General features: G+C 46.8%; 1 protein-coding gene and 1 non-coding gene across 2 annotated transcripts in view; both read right to left on the bottom strand.

Annotated features, from left to right (window-relative positions):
• Window positions 1–13,479, bottom strand: part of LOC126194870 (protein FAM110B) — a 518,773-nt gene that overhangs the window by 453,942 nt on the left and 51,352 nt on the right. The gene's annotated exons all lie outside the window — the stretch shown is intronic.
• Window positions 7,892–8,000, bottom strand: LOC126196841 (U6 spliceosomal RNA). Its single transcript, XR_007539273.1, has one exon. It is a non-coding gene; the product is annotated as a U6 spliceosomal RNA (small nuclear RNA).

Here is a 13,479-nt window from a genome sequence, read left to right as displayed (position 1 = left end):
CTCATTAGTCCATGTGATTTTTAAGATCCTTCTATTGCACCACCTTGGATGGGTGACCATCTAGCCGCCATGCACTGTTGCCATTTTTCGGGGTGCACTCAGCCTCGTGATGCCAATTGAGGAGCTACTCGACCGAATAGTAGCGGCTCCGGTCAAAGAAAACCATCAAAACGACCGGGAGAGCGGTGTGCTGACCACACGCCCCTCCTATCCGCGTCCTCAGTTGAGGATGATACGGCGGTCGTACGGTCCCGATGGGCCACTTGTGGCCTGAAGACGGAGTGCTATTGCACCACACCTCAAACACTTCAGTTATCTTTGTTGTGTCCTCTGCTGCCTGTACGTGGGCCCACAGGTTAAATCTCTCAACCAACAGAACCATTGTACGTCGAGGCCAAAGAAGTGTTCTACTTCGACTAACAGGGGCATTCAATACAACATCAAATGACGCACTATGTGTCGTCATGGGAATTTTCCCCATAGATATCACCATCAGGTACCGCGCAGCAATGTACTGGCTTAGGATGGGGAGAATAGACCAGGTTCGGCAGATCACTGGTGTACCGATTGAGACAACACGCCAACTCAGAGCATGGCGAGTGGATACCTGGCAGAGCGAGTGGGCTAACAGCGATAAGGGCCGCCGTGTATACAACTTCTTCCCTGACATCCGGGAAAGACTAAAACTAAAACATATTGATCCCAGCCGCGGTATGGTACATTTCATCACAGGACATGGCCCTTATCCCACGCACCTGTACCGCGTGAGTCTGCAGCAGACTAATAGATGCACATGCGGGGAATAAGGTTCCCCTGAACATACTGTCTTCTTCTGCGGACAACGCACGAACATAAGACACACAGTACACATAAATCGCCTGAACACACAGAACGAACTACATGCCATAATACGCGACCCGGAAAGGTGGACTGAACTCAACAAACTAACGGACGAAATCTCGAAGATCCAACAAATAGAATACTTGCGCAACAGACCCTACCGAAGGCAAGTCGGTCCAAACAGACGTCACGATGCCCAGGGGGACACAGATATGATTAGCACCACGAGTGATGAAGAAGAAACAGATACAGACCAGGGCACCAACACAGATATTGAAGCGTCCAGCGCGGATGATCCATAGTGTCAACCAAGTCAAATTCAAAGAACAGAGTGGAACAACCGACAAGAGGTGCACAAGTCACACACAATCCTAAAAACAGATTGCACCTTATATATAAATAGTTAACAGCATCTCCATGTCCAGTAAGAGCTTAAAGCTAGGTACCTCTTCAAGGGACCTACGCCTTCCGTTAAGAGGCAGCGCACAGTCTGTATGGAAGGATCTTAATTGTGGTCCCTCTCTTTTGAGCCCAACCCGACGGATACCTATGGTAGATCGGGGAAAACCACCGCTCAGGCTGTGTTGCTGGCGGGGCCGGAAGGTGCTAACTGCCACACCACGTATCATTGTAAGTCTCATTGGCTCAGTGTGAACTGTTTGTACAACCAACCTACACAGCCTATACCTCAACCTCCACTATACTAAGTTCTCATCTGAAGCTTAAAGTTGGGCACCTCGTCAAGGGACCTACGCCCCCCTGGTAAGAGGCGGCGCACGTCCTGGATGGAAGGATCTTAATTGTGGTTCCTCTCTTTTGAGCCCAACCCGACGGATACCTATGGTAGATCGGGGAAAACCACCGTTCAGGTCGTGTTGTCGGCGGGGTCGGGAGGTGCTTGCGCCTGATGTACTCTACTAGGAGCCTTGTAGGCTCAACACAAACCGTTAGCGTCATTACCTTATTACTTTTACCACGAGTACCCTTTCATTAGCAACTTTGAACCAAGCACAAAATCAGTTACCTCTCTATTGTATATCGTAAATAGTTTAGCAGGCTGGACATGGAGGTCTTAGTCTTAGTTTCTAGCTTTAACGTACCCTAATCTCTTCTAGTTAAGGTAGTTTTTAGGATGGTAGATGTTAAAGGCATGGTGAGCAACGGCCAGCGTCTTGAGGGTCATTCCAAGACCCCGGGCCGCCGCCCACAACCAGGTGACGGGCAATATTATACCTGTAACTTCTCTATTCAGTTCTATTCAGTTCTCTTCCTTCCTTCTTTCTAAATATTTAATTTAGTTTTGTTTATTAATATCTTACTTGATTTTGTATTAGTTATACGTTTTTCTAATTCTGCACAAAAAAAAAGATATCAAATGGATCTAAACAGAGCCCGCCTCCACGTGGCGGGACACGGGCAACGGTGTGAGTGGGGACGGGAGCCGGTGTGGTGTTACTTTCAGTCACTGCGGACCCCGGACCCGGTCACAGTGGCTAAGTGGCAATATACGACCCACCATAAGAAATTAGACGGTGGGTCATAAAATATAAGCAGCTAGTGAAAAAAAAAAGTGTCCTCGCCGATGGACGCAACCAGAGCTCGCCTCGCGCACTGAGACAGTTTGTCACCGGCGCCTACAACCACGAGCACGGCTCGATTAGCAACCTTCGTGCCGCCACCAATGAGGTGGACTTTCGTACTGTGATAAGCTACGGTCACAGGTAGCTATGCACAGTTTATCTTCGGCGTTGCCGTACGACAGTTCCAGTACGGCGTTCCAATGTTGCTGCTCGTATCTACAGTTCGCAGTGGAGATCAGTCTACAACTGGAACCTCTTACAGACTTCGCATAGGGACAATTGATTACTACAGTGATTGACAGTGTTTCACCCAGGACAGACATACTCTTGTCGACATTGTATTCAGTAACGTACGCCTTGAAAGGCCACTGTTTAGTTGTATCTGTCCACGAGCACATCTAACGAGTTGCTGTACAACTTTAGTTAAATACTGCAGTGCAGTAAAGTGTATATTCGTGTGTCACTAATTTGTGTGCACTATCACAGTTCCTCCGTCCACCTCGGAACATCTAAACGTAATACGACGTGTGCGAGCTGTTCCACCAAGACGACCCGTACACATCACTCTTCTTTACCGATTTCTCTACAGTCCACGATTCACTACTACGTAATTCTGTGTTCCAAATCTTGTATCCCGCCTGGAAGGCTGCGCATGAGTCTGTTCCTGTAAACTGAAGGGTAGACCGAATGTAGGAAGTGAGTATGAGCAGGAAAACGTGAAAATCTCTCGGTACTGCTCTTAGACCTGGTTTTACTATATCACAATATCAACTGAATACATAATAACGTAAAAGTACTCAGTCTTCAGGCCACGAGTGGCCTACCGAGAGCATCCGACCACCGTGTCATCCTCAGTGGAGGATGCAGATAGGAGGGGCGTGTGGTCAGCTCACCACTCTCCCGGTCGTTATGATGGTATTCTTGACCGAAGCCGCTACTATTCGGCCAAGTAGCTCCTCAAGTGGCATCACGAGGCTGAGTGCACCCCGAAAAATCGCAACAGTGCATGGCGGCTAGATGGTCACCCATCCACGTGCCGGCGACGCCCGACAGCGCTTAACTTCGGTGATCTTACGGGAACCGGTGTATCCATTGCGGCAAGGCCGTTGCCTACATAATAACGTGAATACCTAAATTTGCACTGAGGAGCACGTAGGTGCGAAGTCTTAGACCCGTCGTAAGTAGTGCAAAGTCTCTATATGAAGCGATGCTGAAGCGAAGTGTCTCGGCCGTCTGCTCTTGATCAAATGGGCAGAATCTGGAGCGACGCTCGTAGAGCTCTACAGCGCCGGTTAGAGGGCGCTGTCGTCGGTGTCGGTGTCGTAGTGCCAACCTAACAACTTGCACCTACGCCGTGGCATCGTAGCTATCGATACCATACCAAAAGTACCTTCTCAAACTTTTCTTCCTCAAACTGAGGCCAGTGCATGATACTGGTAAACTCTTTCGGCCAGGAATGCCGTCTCTGCGTGTGCTAGTCTGCCTCTTACATCATCCTGGCTTCATCAAAAAATGTTCAAATGCGTGTGAAATCTTATGGGACTTAACTGCTAAGGTCATCAGTCCCTAAGCTTACACACTATTTAACCTAAATTATCCTAAGGACAAACACACACACCCATGCCCGAGGGAGGACTCGAACCTCCGTCGCGACCAGCCGCACAGTCCATGACTGCTGCGCCATAGACCGCTCGGCTAATCCCGCGCGGCTGGCTTCATCCATCACGAGTTCTTTTCCTTCCAAGATAGTAAAATTACCTCACTTTGTCTAATTCTCGGCCCCCCGTTCTCTTATTAAAGTTATCGCTGACCCCATTTCTGCGACTACTCGTCATTATTTTCGTATTTTTTTTACTTTCAAACCTTAGTGTGTGATAAACTGTCGATTCCATTAAACAAGTCCTGCAATTCGTGGTCACTTTCACTTGGGATACAACGAAACGAGGAGGACTGGTTGCGAACAGCACCGAGACCATTGCGAAGGAGAACCGACCGTCTGCTACCTCAGTGTAATTTAGACTAACGGCCGCCGTAAGCAAACATTCAATCCCTCAGTGTGAGAGAAGTGCAGTCACTTCGGCGTGCAGAACACGCAATATGTGCCGCAGCCTCCCCACGCCGTCTAATTACTTCGTCACTAGTCTTATCAGCCCGCTTGTCACAGCAGCCCGCCGAAATATATTGCGTTTCGCATAGTAATCAGCTCCAGAGCTGTCACGCATAGCCTCCCAAACGCGCAACGAAAGCTAGCTCAGTGAAAAAGACACAAGTCTCCCTACAGATACCTCATTGTTCCACAATCAGACAAGTGTATTCTTAATCAATTGTGAGTACCAGAGTAAAATAACTAGGCATCGCAGTTTGTGCTAATTCAGGGGTCTCCAAACTTTTGAGTCCGCGGGCCACATTGACTCCTCCACGAAGTCATAAGGGCCAAGATTTACCTAGTGGGATTAAAGCACCCAGGCACTCCATGATCACCGTTATGTAAGGCTAAAGGAAAGATGAAATCGCAAAAATCTAAGGTTGTGGGAATAGCTAGCACTGAAACGAACTACGATTTTTATTTAATTACATAATTTTGATTGGTGGACGTACCTGACCGAAATTTTGGCGTATTTTATTCTGACGAATTCCACCGACAAAAAAGTATGTCACTGCACATTCGGTATGTATTTTACAACGTAATCAAAAGAAAGTGAAACCTCGCTTAAGAAGCATCTTCCATAATGATTGATTACTAAGGCCAGTCGCCGAAGTGGCGTCCATTTGAAAGACTTGCAACAGACTCGTGAGTAGAATAAAATGCAAAGAATTTTTTCACTTAAAATGTTTACGCCAAACTAGTCTGTTAACCGTTCTTTTTTTTTCACTATCGCACGAAGAATGGTCTGTCTGTTTATTGTGGATAGCCACAACTTTAACCATCACCTTCCGCTTTGTAAAGATAGAGCTCCGACAATGTCGCGGTGTATTGGTCGCGACAGGCCTCGAAACTCAATTGTTGCCAGTAGAGGTACCACCTCAAATATTTGGCGGGCCGGATACCGGGGATGTCCGGCCAGCTAACGCGGGCCGGTTTGCCGGCCCTCGCGGGCCCGTTTCGGCCCGCGGGCCGTAGTTTGGAGACCCTTGTGCTAATTTGAAACTTCCTGATAGATCAAAACTGTGCACTGGAGAGGGACTCGAACCCGGAACCTTTGCCGTAAGAGGCCAGAGCTCTACCTACATTTTTTCCTTCAGCGAAACCAAAAGTTCCTCCTATCTTAAAATAATGATACAATTTCTACTCGTAAAAATTTATTTCGTATGAACAAACAAATCCTTGCTCTTCTGTCGATCTGTATCTGTTCTTCAGCAAGGAAAACAGCAAAGTGAAGATTTTGTAGTCCTTAAAAAATGCAGTATACTATTGGGAAATTGAATAGTTTCTTTGGAAACCAAAGGTTTCTGCTTGAGGGAAGAAAGAAAGTGTACACTTTCTAAGGAGCTGACTCCCCCTCCCCCCCTCTTTTATTTTCTAACCAAAGGCGCTGTTAAATAAGGAAACAGCCTTAGCGCAGGGGATACACCGGTTCCCGTCAGATCCCCGAAGTTAAGCGCTGTCGGGCGTGGCCGGCACTTGGATGGTTAACCATCCGGGCCGCCATCCGCTGTTGCCATTTTTAGGGGTGCACTCACAACGGAACCTCCCCATCGCACCCCCCCCCCTCAGATTTAGTTATAAGTTGGCACAGTGGATAGGCCTTGAAAAACTGAACACAGATCAATCGAGAAAACAGGAAGAAGTTGTGTGGAACTATGAAAAAAATAAGTAAAATATACAAACTGAGTAGTCCATGCGCAAGATAGACAACATCAAGGATAGTGTAAGCTCACGAGCACCGTGGTTAGCGTGAGCAGCTGCAGAACGAGAGGTCTTTGGTTCAAGTCTTCCCTCGAGTGAAAAGTTTACTTTCTTTATTTTCGCAAAGTTATGATCTGTCCGTTCGTTCATTGACGTCTCTGTTTACTGTAATAAGTTTAGTGTCTGTGTTTTGCGACCGCACCGCAAAACCTTGCGATTACTAGAGGAAAGGACGTGCCTCTCCAGTGGGAACCGAAAACATTTGATCGCAAGGTCATAGGTCAACCGATTCCTCCACAGGAAAACACGTCTGATATATTCTATACGACACTGGTGACGGCATGTGCGTCACATGACAGGAATATGTTGTCGACCCACCTAACTTGTACACTTGGCGAATGGGTAAAAAGATTCTTCTACCTTGCCCGATTTAGGTTTTCTTGTGGATGTGATAATCACTCCCAAAAAAGTGATGGAAAGATAAGAGTTTGTCACATAAACTGCAACAAATGACTGCAACAGTTTCACAGTCGCACAGTTTTCCTTGTGCTCTGTCAAAACATATGTTTTTAACGTTTTCAAATTTTTCCGTGTGTAGACCGTCAAATCCTGCATATGTCCAAGCAAATCTGAACATGTCCCGGAATTCTGGAGAGCGAAGTTGATCATGTGTACCCACACTACGGCGCAGTTACCTCGCATCGGACGGACGGGCGGACAGATAATAATTGTCTGAAAATAAAAAATTAAACTTTTCAGTCGATGAAAGACTTTTTTTCACTTTTTTTTTAAATCTCATTTTCTTCGTCTGCGTTCTTTGTATCTGCTCGGAGCGGACATCGCATGACACCAGTTTCAGTTCGTCGTTGATCCATTAACTCAGTTTTTTTGTTACAGAGGACAGCTAACCCTCTGACCGAACACGCTGAGTTACCGTGCCGGCTGACTTGAACCAAGGACCTCTCGTTCCGTAGCTGCTCACGCTAACCACGGGACCACTGAGCTCACACTATCCTTGACGTTGCTTATCTTGCGCATGGACTACTGAGTTTGTTTATTTTGCTTCCACACAACTTCTTCCTGTTTTCTCGATTGATCTGTGTTCAGTTTTTCAAGGCCTATCCACTGTGCCAACTTATAACTAAATCTGAGGGGGGTGCGATGGGGAGGTTCCCTTGTCAGCCTCGTGATGTCACTTGAGGAGCTACTCGACCAGGAGAGCGGTGTGCTGACCACACGCCCCTCCTATCCGCATTCTCAGCTGAGGATGGCACGGCCATCGGATGGTCCCTGTGAGCCACTTATGGCCTGAAGACGGAGTGCTTCTTTTGAATAGCATGTATCAGTGTGATAGTACAGCAATAAACAATCTGCCTAAGTTATCTTTGTACTTCGTGCAATACAGCAGTTCTTTGTGCTCCACTGTCAGGTAGTACAGTAATCTTCAAGACGCATTTCGGTTTTCTTGTTAATTCAGTAGCAGTTATAACTGGCTTCGAACCAGAAAAATGCGTTGTTTTTCATTCTCGGATAAAAGAACTCGTCCGGGAACAGAAAGCATTTTGAGCCGGGTGTGGATTGTGAATTACACGTTGTGATTGCTACTTTTTGTTCCTCCATTGCCGAAAACGTGGAACACTTCACGATTTTGCACGTGATTCTTGCTCAGGGGACATACTAATCTTCACCGTATCATTTAAATTTTACTGTATATACCGCCGAGGCGAGGACATCGACTCAGCTATCCAATCACGACTTAAGACCCGTCCCCACAGCTGCAAGTCGCCCAATTGGCGTCCAATTGAAAGAGTTGCACCAGGTCATTGTACCACACTTTTTTTTCAGCTTTAGTTAGGCCAGGACCTTATTTCGTACCTTACAAAGTTCATTCTGGAAAGCATCCCCTCAGGCAGTGGCTAAGCCATGTCTCCACAATCTCCTTTCCTCCGGGAGTGCTTGTCCTACAAGGCATGCAGCAAAATTTCTACGAAGTTTGTAAAATAGGAAAGAGATAACGACGGAAGTAAAGTTGTGAGGGCGGGACGGGAGTCGTGCTTGGATGGCTCAGTCGGTAGGGCACTTGCCTGCGAAAGGCAAAGATCCCGGCTTCGAGACGCGTACCGGCACACAGTTTTAATCTTCCAGTAAGTTTAAACTACGAATACGTTTAACTCCGGAATAAATTATTAAAGGATGGGACCTACTGAAGACTTTCATAGGTACTACTTTACTGGCCATTTTAAGTCTGTATATGCGTGTGTTGTTGACACATTTCCGTTGTCCACTATGGCAGCGCACATAGAGTGCTACGAAGGGCTAATGTAGTGGTATGAAAGAGCGTTTAGCCTCTTGAACCCGTGTTGGAGCTCTCTGATGAAGGAATATGAACCAGAGAGAGAGAGAGAGAGAGAGAGAGAGAGAGAGAGAGAAAGAGAGAGAGAGGAATGAACCAACAAACAAACCAAAAAGAAAGGAATTTACAGTTGATATCTGATGACCATTTAACGGAACCACAGAAAATGTGATCTTTCAACTTTAATCAATACAAAAATTTACGAAAGTGAACATCTACAAAAACGAAACGTTTGTAATGACAATAAGGAACCCCTGACGGGCTCTTACCGTATGAATGTGATATCACGCCAGTTCGTAGCCATTTTTCCATAGCACAGCACTCACCTAAAACAAGAAGAAACAAAGGTTTTATTTCATATAATATAATGAAATTATGTATACATACACTCCTGGAAATTGAAATAAGAACACCGTGAATTCATTGTCCCAGGAAGGGGAAACTTTATTGACACATTCCTGGGGTCAGATACATCACATGATCACACTGACAGAACCACAGGCACATAGACACAGGCAACAGAGCATGCACAATGTCGGCACTAGTACAGTGTATATCCACCTTACGCAGCAATGCAGGCTGCTATTCTCCCATGGAGACGATCGTAGAGATGCTGGATGTAGTCCTGTGGAACGGCTTGCCATGCCATTTCCACCTGGCGCCTCAGTTGGACCAGCGTTCGTGCGGGACGTGCAGACCGCGTGAGACGACGCTTCATCCAGTCCCAAACATGCTCAATGGGGGACAGATCCGGAGATCTTGCTGGCCAGGGTAGTTGACTTACACCTTCTAGAGCACGTTGGGTGGCACGGGATACATGCGGACGTGCATTGTCCTGTTGGAACGGCAAGTTTCCTTGCCGGTCTAGGAATGGTAGAACGATGGGTTCGATGACGGTTTGGATGTACCGTGCACTATTCAGTGTCCCCTCGACGATCACCAGTGGTGTACGGCCAGTGTAGGAGATCGCTCCCCACACCATGATGCCGGGTGTTGGCCCTGTGTGCCTCGGTCGTATGCAGTCCTGATTGTGGCGCTCACCTGCACGGCGCCAAACACGCATACGACCATCATTGGCACCAAGGCAGAAGCGACTCTCATTGCTGAAGACGACACGTCTCCATTCGTCCCTCCATTCACGCCTGTCGCGACACCACTGGAGGCGGGCTGCACGATGTTGGGGCGTGAGCGGAAGACGGCCTAACGGTGTGCGGGACCGTAGCCCAGCTTCATGGAGACGGTTGCGAATGGTCCTCGCCGATACCCCAGGAGCAACAGTGTCCCTAATTTGCTGGGAAGTGGCGGTGCGGTCCCCTACGGCACTGCGTAGGATCCTACGGTCTTGGCGTGCATCCGTGCGTCGCTGCGGTCCGGTCCCAGGTCGACGGGCACGTGCACCTTCCGCCGACCACTGGCGACAACATCGATGTACTGTGGAGACCTCACGCCCCACGTGTTGAGCAATTCGGCGGTACGTCCACCCGGCCTCCCGCATGCCCACTATACGCCCTCGCTCAAAGTCCGTCAACTGCACATACGGTTCACGTCCACGCTGTCGCGGCATGCTACCAGTGTTAAAGACTGCGATGGAGCTCCGTATGCCACGGCAAACTGGCTGACACTGACGGCGGCGGTGCACAAATGCTGCGCAGCTAGCGCCATTCGACGGCGAACACCGCGGTTCCTGGTGTGTCCACTGTGCCGTGCGTGTGATCATTGCTTGTACAGCCCTCTCGCAGTGTCCGGAGCAAGTATGGTGGGTCTGACACACCGGTGTCAATGTGTTCTTTTTTCCATTTCCAGGAGTGTATATCGCGATATTTACAATTATTTGTGAAAGTATCCGCCCTTATTTGTATGCTCTTCTTTTGTTCAAGTGCATAAAGAAACACGATACGCCGCGAGGTGTAGCCGCGCGGTCTATGACGCTTTGTACGGTTAGCGCGGCTTCCCCCGTCGGAGTTTCGAGTCCTCCCTCGGGCATGGGTTGTGTGTTGCCCTTAGCGTAAGTTAATATAAGTTAGATTAAGTAGTGTATAAGCAATGAACCATGGACCTTGCCGTTGGTGGGGAGGCTTGCGTGCCTCAGCGATACAGATAGCCGTACCGTAGGTGCAACCACAACGGAGGGGTATCTGTTGAGAGGCCAGACAAACGTGTGGTTCCTGAAGAGGGGCAGCAGCCTTTTCAGTAGTTGCATGGGCAACAGTCTGGATGATTGACTGATCTGGCCTTTTAACACTGACCAAAACGGCCTTGCTGTGCTGGTACTGCGAACGGCTGAAAGCAAGGGGAAACTACAGCCGTAATTTTTCCCGAGGGCATGCAGCTTTACTATATGATTAAATGATGATGGCGTCCTATTGGGTAAAATATTCCGGAGGTAAAATAGTCCCCCATTCGGATCTCCGGGCGGGGACTACTCAAGAGGACGTCGTTATCAGGAGAAAGAAAACTGGTGTTCTACGGATCGGAGCGTAGAATGTCAGATCCCTTAATCGGGCAGGTAGGTTAGAAAATTAAAAAAGGGAAATGGATAGGTTAAAGTTAGATATAGTGGGAATTAGTGAAGTTCGGTGGCAGGAGGAACAAGTCCGCAGCTCGTGGTCGTGCGGTAGCGTTCTCGCTTCCCGCGCCCGGGTTCCCGGGTTCGATTCCCGGCGAGGTCGGGGATTTTCTCTGCCTCGTGATGAATGGGTGTTGTGTGATGTCCTTAGGTTAGTTAGATTTAAGTAGTTCTAGGGGACTGATGACCATAGATGTTAAGTCCCATAGTGCTCAGAGCCATTTGAACCAGAAGGAACAAGACTTCTGGTCAGGTGACTACAGGGTTATAAATACAAAATCAAATAGGGGTAATGCAGGAGTAGGTTTAATAATGAATAGGAAAATAGGAATGTGGGTAAGCTACTACAAACAGAATAGTGAACGCATTATTGTGGCCAAGATAGATACGAAGCCCATGCCTACTACAGTAGTACAAGTGTATATGTCAACTAGCTCTGCATATGACGAAGGAATTGAAGAAATGTACGATGAAATAAAAGAAATTATTCAGATTGTGGACGATGACGAAAATTTAATAGTCATGGGTGACTGGAATTCGGTAGTAGGAAAAGGGAGAGAAGGAAATGTATTAGGTGAATATGGATTGGGGCTAATAAATGAAAGAGGAAGCCGCCTGGTGGAATTTTGCACCAAGCACAACTTAATAATAGCTAACACTTGGTTCAAGAATCATAAAAGAAGCCTGTATACATGGAAGAAGCCTCGAGATATTGACAGGTTTCAGATAGATTATATAATGGTAAGAAAGAGATTTAGGAACCAGGTTTTAAATTGTAAGATATTTCCAGGGGCAGATGTGGACTCTGACCACAATCTATTGGTTATGACCTGTAGATTAAAACTGAAGAAACTGCAGAAAGGTGGGAATTTAAGGAGATGGGACTTGGATAAACTGACTAAACCAGAGGTTGTACAGAGTTTCAGTGAGAGCATAAGGGAACAATTGACAGGAATGGGGGAAAGAAATACAGTAGAAGAAGAATGGGTAGCTTTGAGGGATGAAATAGTGAAGGCAGCAGATGATCAAATAGGTAAAAAGACGAGGAGTAGTAGAAACCCTTGGGTAACAGAAGAAATATTGACTTTAATTGATGAAAGGAGAAAATATAAAAATGCAGTAAATGAAGCAGTCAAAAAGGAATACAAACGTCTCAAAAATGAGATCGACAGGAAGTGCAGAACTGCTAAGCAGGGATGGCTAGAGGACAAATGTAAGGATGTGGAGGCTTATCTCACTAGGGGTAAGATAGATACTGCTTACAGGAAAATTAAAGAGACCTTTGGAGATAATAGAACCACTTGCATGAACATCAATAGCTCAGATGGAAACCCAGTTCTAAGCAAAGAAGGGAAAGCAGAAAGGTGGAAGGAGTGTATAGAGGGTCTATACAGGGGCGATGTTCTTGAGGACAATATTATGGAAATGGAAGAGGATGTAGATGAAGATGAAATTGGAGATATGATACTGCGTGAAGACTTTGACAGAGCACTGAATGACCTGAATCGAAACAAGGCCCTCGGACTAGACAACATTCCATTGGAGCTACTGACGGCCTTGGGAGAGCCAGTCCTGACAAAACTCTACCATCTGGTGAGCAAGATGTATGAAACAGGCGAAATACCCTCAGACTTCAAGAAGATCATAATAATTCCAATCCCAAAGAAAGCAGGTGTTGACAGATGTGAAAATTACCGAACTATCAGTTTAATAAGTCACAGCTGCAAAATACTATCCCGAATTCTTTACAGACGAATGGAAAAACTGGTAGAAGCCGACCTCGGGGAAGATCAGTTTGGATTCCGTAGAAATGTTGGAACACTTGAGTCACTACTGACCCTACGACTTATCCTAGAAGCTAGATTAAGGAAGGGCAAACCTACGTTTCTAGCATTTGTAGACTTAGAGAAAGCTTTTGACAATGTTGACTGGAATACTCTCTTTCAAATTATGAAGGTAGCAGGGGTAAAATACAGGGAGCGAAAGGCTATTTACAATTTGTACAGAAACCAGATGGCAGTTATAAGAGTCGAGGGACATGAAAGGGAGGCAGTGGTTGGGAAGGGAGTGAGACAGGGTTGTAGTCTCTCCCCGATGTTATTCAATCTGTATATTGAGCAAGCAGTGAAGGAAACAAATGAAAAATTCGGAGTAGGTATTAAAATCCATGGAGAAGAAATAAAAAAACTTTGAGGTTCGCCGATGACATTGTAATTCTGTCAGAGACAGCAAAGGACTTGGAAGAGCAGTTGAATGGAATGGATAGTGTCTTGAAAGGAGGATATAAGATGAA

The sequence above is a fragment of the Schistocerca nitens genome, chromosome 7, assembly GCF_023898315.1.
Source record: "Schistocerca nitens isolate TAMUIC-IGC-003100 chromosome 7, iqSchNite1.1, whole genome shotgun sequence".
NCBI classification, from domain to species: Eukaryota; Metazoa; Arthropoda; class Insecta; order Orthoptera; family Acrididae; genus Schistocerca; species Schistocerca nitens.
Note: the sequence above shows the minus strand (reverse complement) of the source record. Positions and strands in the feature narration are given on the sequence as shown.